This window comes from Triturus cristatus, chromosome 4_1 (assembly GCF_964204655.1).
Source record: "Triturus cristatus chromosome 4_1, aTriCri1.1, whole genome shotgun sequence".
In the NCBI taxonomy this organism is placed as follows: domain Eukaryota; kingdom Metazoa; phylum Chordata; class Amphibia; order Caudata; family Salamandridae; genus Triturus; species Triturus cristatus.
In genome coordinates this window covers 383,490,369-383,508,135 of record NC_140585.1, presented here as the reverse complement: position 1 = coordinate 383,508,135, position 17,767 = coordinate 383,490,369, and the positions used below count along the sequence as shown (strand labels likewise).

Genomic DNA, 17,767 nt, shown 5'->3' with positions numbered 1-17,767 from the left:
AGGGGGGGGGGGTGCACAACCATGCTGGAGTTCAGAAGGTGCATGAGCAATAAGGATACCTTTAGAATTCGTTTTAATCTTGTCACATTTGTTGTGCGTTCAAAGGCAGAGGTTGCTTCACTCTGGTGTATGCACGTGTATGCTTTAGAAATAACTGAAACAGGAGAACTCTTTGTTGTTCTAACTCATTCATTCCAGACAGCCAGGTTACCTCAAATCTCTGGAAAAATATGTGACATGTGGAAATATTGCCACAAATCTCTTTCATGTTTCCTAGACCAGTTAAAAAACATAATCAGAAAAGCACACCAGACTGCACCGCTTGTATCCATTTTCAAAATTCTGAAATGCTAGAGAGAAATCTGAAATATATTGGTCTCTGTCCAACATTGGGGCCCCGATGTCAAAGTTTCTACCTCCCTCACATAGCCCCACACATCTCTCATTATGCCTATCTATGTACTGATGCCCGAGTATCTGCACCCTCATATGTCTTTCCTCCAGCCCACCCTTTGCTTTTTGTTGTACACAAATTCTAGGTGATAGGAGTCACAGGGCGACTTATGTCACCTAGCTGGCTGTCTTCCCAACAATACTAAGCAAGGGTCCACTGTCCAGCCCACGCTGCATCTCAGCAGAGAGCCTATTAAAATGAATGAGTACTTCAGTCAGTGGCAGCATTGTTGTATTAATGAGTGCCACTGTGGCACCACCTACTTAGCCTCAGTCATTCCCCCTTCTTTCTGATGTTTCTACACATTTTCTTTCTGTCTGGAAACTCAGACAGATGAAGAAAATCAGTGGTAGTTTTGAAAAGTTAAAAGAAAAATACACAAAAATTGCAAAATATGCAAAATCTTCAAGAAACTAAGAAATCTGTAAAAATCAGCATTTTCTGCAGAACAAAAATGCACCAGTGACTATGACTGTCACCACCATATCTGCATAATTTAAGCATGTACACCTTGCGTCAGAGGCTCGATGTGATTATTCCTGACTGGCACAATTAACCCTTTCGCTGCGGCGGGAATTCCGCCGCAGCGCTGGGGGGTGCGGGGGGGCAGCGCGGTGGCGCTGTGCTCATGACGGAGCCGCTCCGTCATGAGCCACGGTTGAGCTGTGCTCATGACGGAACGGTTCCGTCATGACTCCGCCCAGTTGCGTTGTCCCCCCGCACAGGCGGGGAAACAGCGCCGCGTAGGCGGAGCGGCCGCCAACGGCCGTGACATGACGGAACCGCTCCGTCATGAGCACACGGCAACCGTGGCTCATGACGGAGCGGCTCCGTCATGAGTGGGGAAGGGGTTAACTTGCCTTCACGCCCCTAGTATATGGTGTAAAGGGTGCACCCATGGCCGGGACGTTAAATGCCACTTGTGGACTGCAGCATCTATTGGGCCATCCACTATATTTGCAGTGCATATATGGATCAGGCCTATCCTGTCAAGCTTGATTATTGCAGTGCAACCTGCAGTGAAACCTGTTACAATAATCCTTTTCGACAAGTAAAAACCTCCCTTTTAAACATTAGTAAGTCTATGTAAGCATTCTATTCCATAAAGTAGGGTGCATGATATTTAAAAAACTGGCTTCTTGAAAATTATTATTACCATGTCCGTAAAGTTGCAACACCCGAAAAGCTATTTTCACTATGGCAGGCCTAGCAGTTCTATGTAGAAAACCAGAGAACAGATTAAAATACTTCTACTGTGTCTCAGGACTGGGATCAGCTAGAAAAAACAATTAAACTACTATTTTGATAGTTTTTACAATCCAATCCAATTGTGAATAAATAAATATTAAATATTAAGGAAAGTAGCTTTTTGAATGTTCTCAGCCTGTGCTCAGCCTTTAACAGGTGTGAAATGCCTCTCAGGAGCAAGCAACAAGATGACTGAATGGGCAGAGATGGGGCTACGGTCATTGTTTTTGACAGTGCAGTGTGAAATCCTGTTTTACAGATCTGTTGAGATACATGTAATAGTTAGGGTGTACTGAAAGGGAGAGAGCAGGACACCAAGACAATTCTTGTTGATCCCCTGTCTGGTTGCTGCAGGACCCTGCTCTTGCCCTATCAGAAGTCTGTCTCTGGGTTTGTTGTGGGTACAGTGCCTGCCTCTAGATTTTAGATGTTAGATGTGGAAGGACATTAGGATAACTGTGGCACACCCAACACATTTCCCCAGCCATCAGAGCCCAAGTTGAGTGTGCCCCAAAGAATTTCGCCATCTTGAAGATTTCCTGACACATGGCATGTTATGCATGTTTACACTAAAGGCACATATTATAAGAATTACTGAAAATGTGGGTAGGATATAACGATTACCAGAGCACAAAGGGCAGTTGAGTTTACTTTTTTTTTTTTTACTGTTTACTCCAGCTACTTGTTGACAACTTTGATTTGATTTGAACATTTGTAAAACGCAAACAATTACCCAAAGGCATCAAGGCGCTGTAGACCACCCTCCGGAGGATGCTTGCTATACCTCTATATGCAGAGAGATGGTCTAAAGAGGGTATAGCCAGGTCTTGAGTGCCTTCCTAAAAGGCATAAACTGAGAAATAGCCCTAAGGCTAACTTTAAAAGGGTACACCCTATTTTTGATGCAGAAAAAAACAAGGCACCTGATTCACAAAGTCATAAATCACGAACCACGAGTTATTACCTTACAGGTGTAAACTTACAACTTTTTGGAATACTCGAACATTTTCCAGATTACCTGTGAACACCTGTATCAGTGGCTGTTTCACAATTGTAACCGTGTTAAAGATTTGAACTCCATTCTCTGTCTAAAAAATACATACTTATATTTCCACATGTAAAAAAAACAACGGCCAACACATTTTTCCCCTCCTATTCCTGGAAAAGGGCTTACTCCTGACTTGTCAGGAAGAGATCTCTGAACCTTTCCAAGGTAGGAAGGTTCAGAAAGGAATCTGCTAGTGTTTCGTGCCTTCAAACGCCCACATTCCCATGGTACAGGAGGACATTCCCAGAACCCTCCTTGAGAGCAAATCCTTTCACAAATGCTAAATACATTTTGCACTCCATAAAGAAGCCAAACTTATAGGCACAAACAGCTATGCAAATCAAGCACTATTTCCTAATACTTTGGCCATCATCACTCAAACATCCTCAATAACAGCTATTAAGAGTAACATATTAATTTAAGAAAGCCAAAGTCGACTGTCACCTCTTTTTGTATGTTGTATCTAATATGCTGATTTGTTTTATTTAAAATGATCAACTTTTATACCCAATTCCTAAATAATACATAATTCTGACTCAGAGAAGATTTTACATTAAAAATGTTGTTTAGCAATTTTGTATAGTGAATGAGAAATTGCAATTATTAATAGATTTTCTAACCCCGTGTGTTCAGATGTTATAACTTCCTTCAGTTGTCCTGGATACCCTTCTCGTATATTAATAAAAGGTAATCTTGTCACCTGTCGCTTATTGCTGTCAGGTGACCCATCTGTGCAGACTCACATTTTCCAACCCAATATGTGGGCCACCAGCAACAGTTAATAACAAATCTTGGCCGAAAGAAAGATTCTGCTCGCCTAGCATCTGTGCTGATAGCTAGGAGGCTGTGAAATGCTTGTAAGTTCTCAAACACGTGGTACAGAGGTCAGGCATCAAATAGCATGCTGAGCCCTCCTCTCACAAAGATGGCCTCTAAGAAAAATGGCGGGCGTGGAATACTGGTGATGGACGTTCACTGCAGCCATCAATTTTAAAGGCGAAACACGAGCATTAAGATTCTGAAATGCACAATGTTACTAAATACTGTGTGAATGAATTTTGATCTGTACCACTGAAATTACCTTATGCTTGGCTTAGTCAGGCATAATTTGGAAATACATGGAAGATTGTAAGGGCAGCTGCGACCCCTGGCTTGCACTTTGCTACCCCAAGCACTGTCATTGCGACCCCTGGCCTCAGAGGTGGCGAATTCAGGAGCACGGGTGCAGCTGGGGCTCCACTCTTTATTTTCTGTAAATTTTTTGTATTACATATTAGTTATTAAATAAAATATATCGTTCACTAATAGTGTAATAAAAATACAATAAACTGGAATATGCCCTTCCATGGCAGCAGAGGTAAGTAAAAAAATGCTTTTAATGTTTGTTGTGTGCATGCTTGAGTGTGTTTATGTGTGAGAGAGTGTATATGTGTGAATTTGTGTGTATGTGTCAGTATGTGCGTGTGTGAGTGAAAGTGGAGGTCACAGGGCATGTGATATCACTTTGCTACCCCAGCCATTTCGGTGAATAAAAACTCTTCTAGCTGACGCGTCAAGAATTTTCAATTCTGTTAAGGACATGGAGGCGAGGATTATGCTTCTCTTTCTTTACTGAAGCAAATACAGCAGCCAATAAAACTTAAAGCATCATAACCTGGAAGGGCTGCCTCTTCCCTGTATACACCAATGACTTCCCCATAAGTGTATAAATGCTTTTGAACTCAATAGTATATCCTCTTTCTTTGCAAACCAATAATCACAGTCCATGAACTTGAACCATCGAACCCGAACTCCGTCGATCCACTCCATCGACCTGAACCAGAACTTTAAAGAAGATAACTCTCTCAATCATCTCATCGGTGATCCCTCAAGACCCTCCAAGTCGTCTTGTTCTGATCTCCTGAAAAGAGAACAGAAGCTGTAATATTCCAATATCTGGACACATTTTTTAACAACGTCGGGCACAAAAACCCATAAACAATTATCCTAACATGTGCCAAGACAATATATCAAACGTTTGTCAAAAACCATAACTGTTCATCACATGTTTTATAAGGTAATCAATGGTGGGATAATCCTTGCCTCCGTGTCCTTAATAGAACTGAAAATTCTTGACGTGTCAGCTAGAATTTTTTTATTCTATGTCAGTCCACGGAGGCTTCATATTGTGCTAATTTAAAGTTGATCAACCACTGCAGATGCCACATCAACAATTGGTTTATAATAAAATCATTTTAAATGTCGAATCAGAAGACCAATTCGCCGCAGTCATGATGTCCTCCAAACGAGAACCTATTAATAATGCTTTAGAAGCCATTGCTCCCCTTGCAGAGTGAGCTCCAAATACAGAAATATCAACACCAGCTTGTCATAACAACCAAGTGACCCACCTGGCTAAAGTCACTGGAGAGACTGGGCAAAAAGGATCTTGCAATGAGATTAACAATTTTTCTGCTACGTCATTTCTAAACTCACAAGTACAATCCTCGTAGCACTTCAAGCATTGAACAACACAAAACTTGCTGTGGTGTGGAAAAGCACGATATGTCACACATCTGGAATTAGTCTTTGTTCTTTGGGAAATTGTAAACAAGACACATGAAGCGGTAAATACTCTACCTGCCAATTCCAGTGCACGAACATCCGAGACTGCAGGAGATTAAACATAATAATAGCGTACGTTTAGCTGGCAGTTGTTTCCGAGGTAGACCCTCATTCGCAGGTCAATTCCTAAGAAAACAAAGTACCACATCCACATCCAATAAGGTGGAATATCTAGTTTTCGGTGGATTCACCAATCTGATGCCTCTCACTGTTTATGTTCCTCCACTGGTTTACCATCTACATGGGGATGACCAGCCGAAATCGTGGAACGGAAATTATTCATCGTCCGGTAAGCCATACCTTGATTAGCCATTTCAGATAAGAAATTAATATTCATATGTATTCCGGATCCCACGGAATCCCCCTGTTGTTCAGAACACCAACCAACCCATCTACGCGAAGCCAACCCGTATCATTTGTGTGTAGAGGGTGCCCAAGAATGATACAGGAAAAACATTGCCTCCTGCGAAACTCCTGGCATTTGCCATCATCTCCTGAAAGTCTCCATGCCATGAGGGACAAATGAACCTGTACTACTAGTGGATGAGTTTGACCTAACGGGTCCAGAAGTATTCTTGGAATGAGAGGAGTCGTACTGGAAGAGCACACGTCAAGGCCAAAGCCACTGGGAACCCTGCCTGTGCTTTTCAGCATGGGGAGATCATGATTAATTCCGCACTCTGTCTGCGGAACTGAGCCAACACTCTCTGTATCATGACAAAAGGGGAAAAGGCATAATGCTTGCCTGTTGTCCATAACTGAAGGAATGCATCCAAGTAGAGTGCCTGAGGATCCGGTCGCCAGCTGTCGAACTGAGGAAGCTGAGTGTTCAGCCTGGACACAAAGAGATCCAACGTGCATGGACCCCACTTCTTGTTCAATTGCTGGAATGCTCAGGGATGCAGTCTTCAATCGCTGAAATCGTGAGTTCCAGTCTGCTACCACATTGGAGCTGCCCAGGATATACTCCGCCGTCACTGAGATGTGGTGCAGCAGACAATAGTGCCAAAAATCTTTGGCTATTTCCACCAATAGCCGAGACCTTGTGCCACCCAAACAATTAATATATCTCACTGCTGAGACCTTGTCCATCCACAGCAGGATACAACAAACAACTCGCCTTTCGTGGAGAAAGTGTTCGGATCGCATAAGACCCTGTCAACAGTTCCAGGCAATTTATTTGTAATTTCTGTTCTTCCAGGGACCATCTGCCCCCCGTTTCCACTGAACCGCATCGGGCTCCCCAGCCACATTGGCTGGCATCGGACTCTATGACCATCTCTGGGACTGGCGCGAAAATGGCCTTGTCGTTCCACGTGTCCATGTGTTTCAGCCACCAGGATATCTCTGTCCTGGCCTCTGTGGATAGCAGAATCTGTCCCGTATAGCTCAGACCCTTGCACAAGTGCATGGTCTTCAGCCTTTGGAGTGCCAGGTAATGGAGAGGACCCGGGAAAATTGCCTGAATAAAGGAAGCTAACAGGCCTACCAAACGCGCCAGAATCCTCAATGATATAGTCAGAGAGGCAAGCGCTCTCTTCAACTCTTTCTTGATCAAAATCATCTTTTTCAAAGGGGGTAACAATTGAGCCAGTACTGAGTTCACTTGAAATTCCAATAACTCCATCGAATGGGCAGGGGTCAGTATGGACTTGTCTGAATTGATGACGAATCCGAAATCTTGCAGGAGTTGGGTCGTCCAGGCTAGATGTAGTAGTACTGTTTCCGCACTCTGTGCCATAATGAGTATGTCCTCCAAGTAAATACTTAGTCTTACCCCTCTCTCTCTCAGATACTGCGCCACCGGCTTTAGAAGTTTGGTGAAACACCAAGGGGCGGACGGAAGCCCAAAGGGTATGGCAGAAAACTCTAACCAATGGAGTCCCCACTGGAATTGTAGGAACCTCCGACGTGGAGGGAAAACCAGTACTGCCAGATAAGGGTCCTGTAGATCGAGGCGTACCATCCAATATTTTTCTAGTAAGAGATCTCTCAGTAAGTGTATGCCCTCCATTTTGAAATGGCGATACACCATCCAGGAATGTAATTCTTTGAGATTCAAGACTAGTCAGAATCCCTGGTCTTTCTTTGGTACCAAGAATATTGTACTGGTGAAAGCATGAGGATGGGGCACTGTCTCAACAACTGCCCCTTTTTCCATCAGAGACCTCACCTCATCTTCTATAAAAGACCTCTCTACTCGGGAAAAATGTAGAGGTTGGGGTCTGCAATTCTGCTGAGGGGAGGAATAAAACTCTATCTGAAAACCCTGTACCGTCTGAAGTACCCAAGTGTCCTGTGTTAATCTCTCCCACATGTGAAGGAACAACCCAATTCGGCCTCCCAGCAAGATATCTCCAGCCTGAAGGAGTCTTACCTGCATAGGAGGAGTCGCCAGAATTGTTTTGTCCTCTATAACCGCCTCAGTTTTGCTTGCCTCTGCCACCTCGGTTACGGGTGGCATAGAAATTTTAGCGGGTGGTACCCCCACAACCTCGGCGATCAAAGCCCCTGGAGGTCTGGTTATATCGTCGGCTGGTCGCTCGACCCCTGAAGCGTCCAACCCTGGTAAAAAGGCCAGTGTGGAACACTTTCTTAATTGACGATTAGATTTGAAGAAACAAACCCCTAGGCAATCAACTGTGTCTGACAATTAACAGACCATAATACCATGCAACATGATGCTATGAAGTAAGGGTAACAACACAATTTAGTTTTTATTTTAAAGTTTTCATTTCTTTGATTCAAATTCATTTAAAAATTGTTGTAGACCATGATTCATGAGAGTGATATAATAAGAGCACATATTTATATTTGCTCTCTGCCGGCAAAGGGAGGATTAGTTCAGCGGTAGGGAGGAGGCAAGAGGTGTAACCTTGTTTCAGAAAAAAAAACCTTTATGTAATGATTGAGATGACTGCTATTTACCTACTTGTTTAGGACATGGTTTTCAAGTTAATTTGGTGGTAACAGAATGCCCACTTGTTGCACAAAAGTGCTTTGACTGACTGGTGGCTGATTCAGTTCTCAGGCTACACATACAGTCCTTTGTAAAGTCACCCCAACCTTCCAGGAGTGAGAAAAAGCGCCTGCTCTCAGTATATGCAGCAAGGTAAGTCACCCACCTGGTGGAAGTGGGTGTGAATTTGCCAAGCCAAGGTGTATCCCTTTAGTGTGGTGGCCTTCAAACTTCTTAATTATACTGCTAAATTTGCAATTTTGAATATGTCTAAACATATTTAAACATTGCAGTCAAGCTCTGTTACCCCTTTTAACTCATACTCCCAGTCAGGAAATAAATGACAAAAGTTGTTAGTGATGGCCATTACAAGGTGGCATACTGCAGCTCATGCTTTTAACACTTAAAATAAAACATGATGCTTCTCTTGGCCAGAGACTGGCACCCACTCTCCCCCCTGAGATCACTTATGCCCTGCCCAAGGCCCCCCCCCCAGTTTGAAGACCTCTCCTTTCGTGTTGTCAACCACGCATCACTAATGTCTGTTTTTGCATGCATTAGCACGTTAAAGCCAAACCTGTTGGCTTAGCCCAAGCTTGTTTACAATAGGTGCATCAGTTAATTTCACATTCATCCTTTTATTACAGGGATAGTTGATATCATTACGTCACTGATTCATCTACTCTATTTTGTACTACCAATGGGCTAGCAATAAATGCAGACAAAACCACATTTATGGCTATCCACCCTCACAGACAATTTCGAGGAACAGTTAGACCAGGGGAAGTCAATTTAGAGAGAGTCTCAGACTTTGATTACTTGGGTATACGCCTTTCCAACACCAGCTCATGGAACAGCCAGGTCGCCAAGAGTAGATTACTCCTTAACCACAGTTGAATTTTGCTAGGAACACATCTTTTCATCCTATGTCCTCACTGTTGGATATCTGGAGAGCTCAAGCCTTGGCTGCGGATACCTTTGGCTCTGAACTATGGGGTCACAGTAATGTTAATCCGTTGGGTATTGCCAAAAACAAGTTCCTGAGAACAGCACTTAGACTTCCACAAGGCATACCAAGGTTTTTTTACAGAATAGACTTAAATGTAGGCAATATTGATGCCATAGTGAGATTGAAACCAATTTTGTATTGGCTGAGATTATGGCTGGTCCCAGAGCTGGAATACTTTAGAAACATATTAAAGGATATCCTTTTGACCCCAAGTTGTGGTAATACTTTGCCATGGCTCAGATACATCAGGGAGTCACTCACTGTGGGCCCCAGTCCTTTGGCAACACCCGGAGGGCATCTCTGCCTCCTCTGTAAGGGGGATCAGAGAGGGCTTCTGGGCAAACGAATGGAGGAAGATACTTTAATCCTCCACCATTGCCAATCGTGCTGACTCGGGGCAGCTAACCAGCACATTTCCAAGCACAGTAGCCTGGTGAGGGGGTAAAAAGCAGAAAACAGTAAAATAAACCAAATCACAGCTTGGAGTGGAAAGGAGGCGAGCAAAGTCATATGTTACCAGCTATTTTTCGTCGATAACTTTTTGTTCTCACATTTATCAGGGAGCTGTCATGGTGGCTTCTACAATTCCCTGTGGGTGAGTAAATCCTAACTAAATATGCATGTCCTACAATGTAATATATTGCTATCAGGCTTTTCCTTTTATGTTTAAATTATTATCTGATGAAGGGTTGGGAAAAGGTCAAATCATTTTGCTCGCCTAACATGTAATTTTGCCAAAGCCCTTCTCAATGGAAAGTATGAAAGCTAACCACTTTCTGGTAGAATTTACTTCTCTTGACATCTGACGCTGCTACTGCCCAAAGTGGTGAAAAAATGTCAAATTAGAATATAGCCGCGGTGCATACTAAATGTGATTCTGCTATTTAGAATATATGTTTCATGCACTATTTGATGTCAGGCCTTGAAGAATGTGATTCATTAAGGACAGGGCCACTAGAATTATGCGATTCTGTAGCTGTGGCAATCTCCGTGTAATTATAGGTTTGCCGTATTTGCCAACTAATGCTTCATCTGCGACACAATCTGCAGATTTTCACTTTTAAATCGTTTCTCGCTTAAACAGATCAAAAGTTAGTCATAACGTGGTGATATGTATTGATTGCTGTGCAGTGAAAGGCCTTTTTCACAAAGGTGAACTGGTCACCTTTCAGGTGCTAATAGCTGTATTTGGTTGTTAATCTGGTAAAAATGAGGTGAAATATTTGCCCATGCGGCGTTTCCACGTGCAAAAATTATAAAATAATGAGGCAATACTATTACAAAATGTGTACAATTACACCGCATGATTTAATTTGCCTTTTCTAGCCGCATAATTTAGTAAACCCTGATACATCATTTGGTCCTCCACACCACATAATTTCCGTGGCTGTTCAAAGCACAGATTAGACTGGTTTTGCAGTTGTCTCTGTGCCTGGCTATCCACAAGCTATGATATCTTAAGACTCCAGGACCACTGCTGACAGCTATTTGTAACACAAATTAGAACATTGGAATGTTGAGAGCACCATTGAAGACAATGGAGTAGCTCTGGGGCCGTATTACAGAAAGTTCCTGGGGGCGCAACGGGCATTTGCGTCCGATTTGCGCACCCCCTGGACACTTTGGTATTACAGAAGGAGCTGCAAACGCTTGTGCAGCCCCTTCTGTAATACTGGCACTGTCTGTAATACTGCCCCTGGTCTTATAATGGCTGGTATGAGCCCGGTCTCCAACATTCCAATGTCTGTCTTCATGCTTCCCTCTTTTTATTTTAGAACATTCAATCCTGAGCGGGTGGAATGTTCTACTAGCCTTAATAGTCCTTCTGCCTTAGGCCATACTAGTTGTTAAAGGCCTTCTCCTTTGTTATCTAGAGCAGAGAAGGAGTTTCACCGTGCAACACCCTACTTAACTCTGATGTGCCAGCGGACGCGCAGCAGATAACGATAGGCTGTAGCTGAGAGCTGATCACATCTCACATGTAGCTGGAAGAGTTTTTCACCACTGTGAACTGCTTTAAAAATCCTGTTTTAAACCATTTTATTTTCATTTAAACTAAGCCTCACATAGCGCTTTTAATCGCTTTTAAACAAGCCTCATTCTTACCTGCTCTCCTGCCTTGGTCCAGCGCGGTGCCGATTGTTTGGAGGGTGTGGCAAAGCAGAGTGCAATTACCCACACCTGGTTTTCTAAGAGGAGGGGGAGGAGTGGAGGAGGAGTTTCACTGAGCAACACCCTACTTAACTCTGATGTGCCAGCGGACGCGTAGCGGACGCGCCGCTGGCGTACTGAAGGCGCTCCTAAGGCCAGCCCGTCTGCGCCTGTCCGTGCCCGTCCGGGCCCAGGGGCCAGGACCCCTGCCTGTGGGTTACCCCATCATGATAAATACACAGCAAATGAGCCAAAGAGCCTGATGCCACCTATTATGGAAGCTTGTAAACACAATATACACGGAGAAAAGGAGGAACTTTCCTGCGGCAATTGCAGAAAGGACTTCACCTCAACAATAATGAATACTCAACAGAGAGAAGGACTGTCCTTCCTCTTGCTGAACTGTAGATCCCTAACTAAACATAAACATGAAATCCACGATGTACTGGAGGGAAAAAAAACGACGCCATGTTTTTGACTGAAACCTGGCTCAATGACAGCTCTACCCCAGATATCCTAGATGCCCTACCGGAAGGCTACGGGGTAGCACAACAGGACCGGGTTGGACAAAGGGGTGGGGGATTACAATACTCTATAAATCAACGCTAAAATGCGACATTAAAAAAACAGACCTTGGCAAATGTGAGGGGTTCCTTTTCACGCTTTCAATAGCAGGTAAAGATACCATTGCTGGTTTCCTGATTTACCGTCCTCCAAGGCCAGAAACACAATTCATAACCAGCTTAGGTGAAAAAATCGTACACACAGCCATACGTCACAGCAAACTCCTCGTTCTAGGGGACCTTAATATACACTTTGATGAAACTACTTGACCAGAGGCACAAACTGTGTGTATAGACCTCATGATCTTAAACCTTGTTCAAAAAGTTAATGCAAAAACACATCAAGCAGGACACATTTTAGATCCTATTTTCACTAACATAACTGACATGGAAGTGGGAGCATCTTGGCCAATCCCATTGTCCGATCACCACATAATCCCGTTTCAGATCCCACACACAAACCCACGAGTCAGCTTACCTAAAAAGTTAGTAACCCGCAGGAAGTGGGAGAAGTTTAATCCTGACTCATTCACTCAGGCACTACGAAAAAATGAGCAGGAGCTGGACAAGGATATTAACCTAGCCAACAGACAAGTGGGATCATGGATAACAGAAACGCTGAATGAAATAGCCCCCTGGACGACCAAAAATACAAGAAGGGGGAGCATCTCAGCTCCATGGTTCAATGACACCTTAATGAAGGCCAAACAAAAGTGCAAACAGTTGAAACGCAGGTGGCGTAAGAACAATTGTGCGAAAATTAAAGGAGAATATAAACAACAACAAAAAACATACAATGCTCTGGTAAAGAAAGCTCGTTGTGAGTTCCACACTAGGAAAATTGAAATGGCCAAAAACTCCTCAAAAGAGATGTTTGCTTTATTAAAATCCCTACAGTCAGCAGATAGATTAACAGAGCCCCCCTCCACATTGGAGGAATACTGCAATAGAATTGCCGACTTCTTTGCAGAGAAAGTGACAACGATCTATGATACTTTCCCTAGAGAAGCACGCCAGGCCACTAGCTCCAAAGACACTACATCCACAGTAGTCAAAGATCCAACCCTAGAGGAATTTATAATGCCAGAGCCAGATGTAAAAGGGAAACTAGCAAACGGAATCAAATCAGGTTCCCCTAGGGACCCAGCCCGTCCCAAAATCTTTTTACCGGGAGCAAAATGTATCGTACCTTTCATATCAGAACTTATCTAACCACTCCTTCCAATCGGGAGAAGTTCCCTATGAATGGAAGCAAGCTATGGTCCGCCCATTAAGGAAAAAAACACAAATAGATTATGAGGTACTTGATAATCTACGTCCCATCTCGCTCCTACCTCTCTTTGCTAAAATCACAGAAAAAATAGTTAACACTCAGCTCACAAAACACAGCGATAGTAATGACCTGCTACACTGCTCACAATCAGGTTTCCGTGCCGCACATTCCACTGAAACCGCCTTGCTCCTGGCCACAGAAACTCTAAGACAACGGGCGGACGAAGGACACACAGCTGCACTGATCCTATTGGACCTCAGTGCAGCATTTGATACAGTCTCCCATGGCCTCCTCCTACAGAGGTTAGAATCTTGTGGAATCAGGGGTATGGCTCTGAGCTGGATGAAATCCTTTCTGGCGGAAAGGGGTTTCCAGGTTACACAAGACACATTCACTTCCAAGAGATCTTCCCTATTACAAGGAGTTCCCCAGAGGTCAATACTGAGCCCCACTTTGTTCAACCTTTATATAGGACCCCTTGCTAATATAGTGGAAGGCTACAAAGTGTCCATTGCATCATACGCTGACGATACTCAGCTTATCATCACACTATCGCAAAACCCAGATCATAATGCATATCAATTTTCCCAATGTATGGAGGAAGTAACAGCATGGATGGCAGACCACTGCTTAAAACGTAATAGCAGTAAGACAGAAGTGATGGTAATGGGAAGAGCGCCTTCTATCTGGACATCAGCTTGGTGGCTGGAAGCACTTGGCCAGCTCCCAACCCCTAAAACCGAAGTCAAGAACCTTGGAGTATGGCTTGACCCCAACTTGACATATGAAAATAAAATCCAAAAAATAACAGGCAAATGTTTTGGAAAGCTGAAAACCCTACAAAAAATCATTGACCTACTACCGGTTCAAGCCAGAAAAACTATAATACATGCAGTGGTCACCTCTCAGATTGACTATGGCAAATGTTCTATACCTAGGTGTAGCTAGAAAAAAGGCTGATGAAGCCGCATTCAGTCCAAAACGCCACTGCCCGGCTAGTGCTGAATCTACCTAGAAGATCATCCAACAAAAAGGCCCTGGCCAAATTGCATTGGTTGCCTGTGGGCAAGAGGATCCTGTTCAAGGCAATGTGCTTCTGCCATCGTATCCTAGCAAATAAAGGCCCAAGTTATCTACAAGACATGATTACACCTTACACCCCAATAGAAGCCTAAGATCTGAAGGAAAATCATTGGTAATAGTACCCAGATTTAGGAAGGCCAGGCTAGGAGGCTGCTCTTTCAAATACCAGGCAGCAAAACATTGGAATTCACTACCAATGGATTTGAGGAAAGAGCCATGTGAAGCTGCCTTTAGGAAAAGGCTGAAAACTTGGCTTTTTCCCACCGATAAACCAGGATAGACCTTGAAACATGACAGCTAGGGCTCACCTACCTATCTCGTGTCATTTCTGAGATTCTGCTCAGCGCAGGGCACACCGTTAGTGTAACCAGGCGCTCTACAAATGCTGCTGCTGATGATGATGATGATGTTTTAGGCCCTTGTCTGCGGCTCGGGCCTGACTCAGGTTAAGGGCCTTTAACAACCGGTATAGCCCTTGGCAGCAGGTGTTAAGGCTATTATGGAAGCTCTGTGGCTTCCCTGCACCCTCCTTCTACAGCCAAGCCTTCAATAAAAGGCTTGCCTTTTTCATAGTGCATAGATGTGTACCATAAATATGCCTTGTATTGCGAGGACCCTGGAAGAATAGGTTATATAGAGAAGGTGGGGTTCCTTTGGATTAATTTAGTACCTATTTTTGAAATGTCTTATTTTATGAACGTGCGTCAATATTGTAGAGTGTTTAAGAACTGAATCTAGCACAATATTGATATAACAAATTTGTGATGAATTTGTTTAGGAACTGCGGGCAAAAAGACTCATTTGTTTCAATAAATTACAATTACGTAAGCAAATCAAAAAGTAAATTAAATATTACAGTAAAAGACATAATGGTATTCGTTGTAGATATGGATGTTAGAGGTGATTTTGGGGTGACAGCACAGTGCTCAAATGAAAAACAAGCACTGGTAAAGCCAATAGCTCTAGCTATTTGCTGCAACTGACACTTTCCCGATGCAGGATGCAGTGCCTTAAGTCTCTATCAGAGATCCCTAAAGTCAGACATGAGCCTTTAGTTTAGCATGCTGCAGAACCTTACTCTATTACCTTCCACCATTGCCCCTCAATCTCAGGAAAACAGAGAAGTATGGCCACACCAGAAGCCACTGACTGTCTCGTCTTGCTAAAAATCGAAAGGAAAAAGGGAATAAAATCTTTATGGTGCTTTTTGTTTAGAGCAGACAAATCCTAAAATGGACATTGATCAGCAATGCTGTTGGTGCTGAGAGAAACAGATTAGGGTGAATAAAACCCAATGCAGGGTGAGCACAAGGCAATGTGTCGTTAAGGGGTGATGGTGGGAGAGGGGAAGTGAATGTGGAGGTGGGAAGCAATGACAGTGGAAGAGGAGATAAAGGAAGCAATGATTGCTGAATAGGGGTAGTGGGAAGCAGTAAAACAATTACAACAGGAGTGAAGGAAAATGGAGGTGGCACCAGGTATGAAGTCACAACTTCGTGAAAACGAGTTAGCTCAAAGTAATACTTTATTCTTCTTTTTATGCAATATAAAAGCAACAGCCAACGTGTTTCGTTCCTTTTTAACGGAACTTCATCAGGGCTGCAAACAACACAAAACAACGTCTAAATAACGACATAAATACAGACATGAACATTTGATAAGAAAAGACATTATAATCCCATCACATTCATGGCACTAAAACTTAGATCACAAACATATATATAAGAAAACAGTTAATACGCCATGTCAAACAACACATATAAACACTACTAATCACCATCACAACAAATGTATTCCTTTATAATACATATATATACACAAACTTAAGAACAACCAATTTTTACAAATTAATACTATTTACAATCATATGAGTCAATTGCCTCACTTAGGGGAAAAAGAAAAGAGAGGAGAGAGGTGAAGGGAGAAATGGGACAAATCAGTACGTGATATAATACCACATATAGCTGATATGAATACAATTAAACATACTCCAGTTGATACAATAAAATCATGATATTTCCAATGTGCATAGATGGATAAATAAATGAGGTCTCACCAGAAAGTGGTCAAAATTGTTCGTTTATGAATATTTTCTCTGTAAGTATCCAAGATAAGGGTCATCAAATATGGTATAGTTTATCTAAAAATGAGCGAATAACAACCATTATGGTCTCACCAAATTATAATCTCAATACAATAGTAACTCCCCCAATCTAAGTACCTGGGGAGGCAGCTAATTGGAGTTGATTACACATCTATTAATGTGACATAAGCAAACAGGGGACACCCCAAAACAAAGGGAACTATGTATCCAAAGGGACCCACCCATCCCAACGACATATGAGCACTTCCTGTATCTGTCCATAACAAATATCCCAGCGATGTATCAGTCAGAATATTGTATTTCTATTACCCCGAATATCAACAACCGGGGAGTGAATATAATCAGACAGATACCCTAATCGTTACTATTATATAAACACATAAGTATAAATAATTATTTCCTCAACAGCCATGTATGCTCCACTGGGCACACAGATATTATGTGTAGATATTTTAAAAAATGTGGACAGTAACATCACTCCGTACCCAATCAGAGAACACATCTCATGTCCTGCTCATCATTAATTGATATCGACTCGTAATAATAACAAATGGGATCCAATATTCTGATATTAGGGCTGTTTTCTAATGTAGCAATAACTTCTTTTTTGGGGGAACGAGTTTCAAAATTATATGTGAAAGACTTTATTAATCTAAAAACCAGTTCTTCAGCAATATTATCGACTCGTAATAAATAAGAGACGGGATCCAAGACTAGCTTCTTGTATACGAAACGAATCTCAAAAAGAAAGCTAATTGTAAGTAATCTCAGCAATATCCTGGCACACGACAAAAGTTTCTAAATACAAAACGGAACGGCATTTCGATAAGTAATTGGACATCAACCTAATAATTGCCGACTTCTACGACCTGCCATATATAACTGGCGTAACCCACCAAGGTGTTCACTTACGTAAATGCAGCGTTACGATTGACGCCTCTCGAAACGAGATTCCATACCCACAGTCCGGAAAGGAAGCAACCAAATTCATTTTAAGAGCAGCTTTTAAGCGTGTATCTTACTACGACGCACAGATTGATGCATGACGTCATGAATGAGAAAAGATTCGTTAATCGCACCAGCACGCTCAGCGCCGTCTTTAAATGTTCAAAACTCATAATATGCACATCTTTTTTTCAATCATAGTTCCCAAATTAAGCACAACATTTTTCCATTAAATAACAACCCATTATTATTTTACCAAACGCCCATAAGAATAACACCATGGCAATATCGGAGAGCTGATTAGTACCCGAAGGTTTAAACGAATA

General features: G+C 42.6%; 1 long non-coding RNA gene across 1 annotated transcript; it reads right to left on the bottom strand.

Annotated features, from left to right (window-relative positions):
- Positions 1-1,368: 1,368 nt before the first annotated feature.
- LOC146854987 (uncharacterized) lies at positions 1,369-17,541 on the bottom strand. Its single transcript, XR_014980774.1, has 3 exons — positions 17,409-17,541; positions 16,449-16,532; positions 1,369-4,650 (listed from the first exon to the last, which is right to left on the bottom strand). It is a non-coding gene; the product is annotated as an uncharacterized LOC146854987 (long non-coding RNA).
- Between the last annotated feature and the right edge of the window lie 226 nt (positions 17,542-17,767).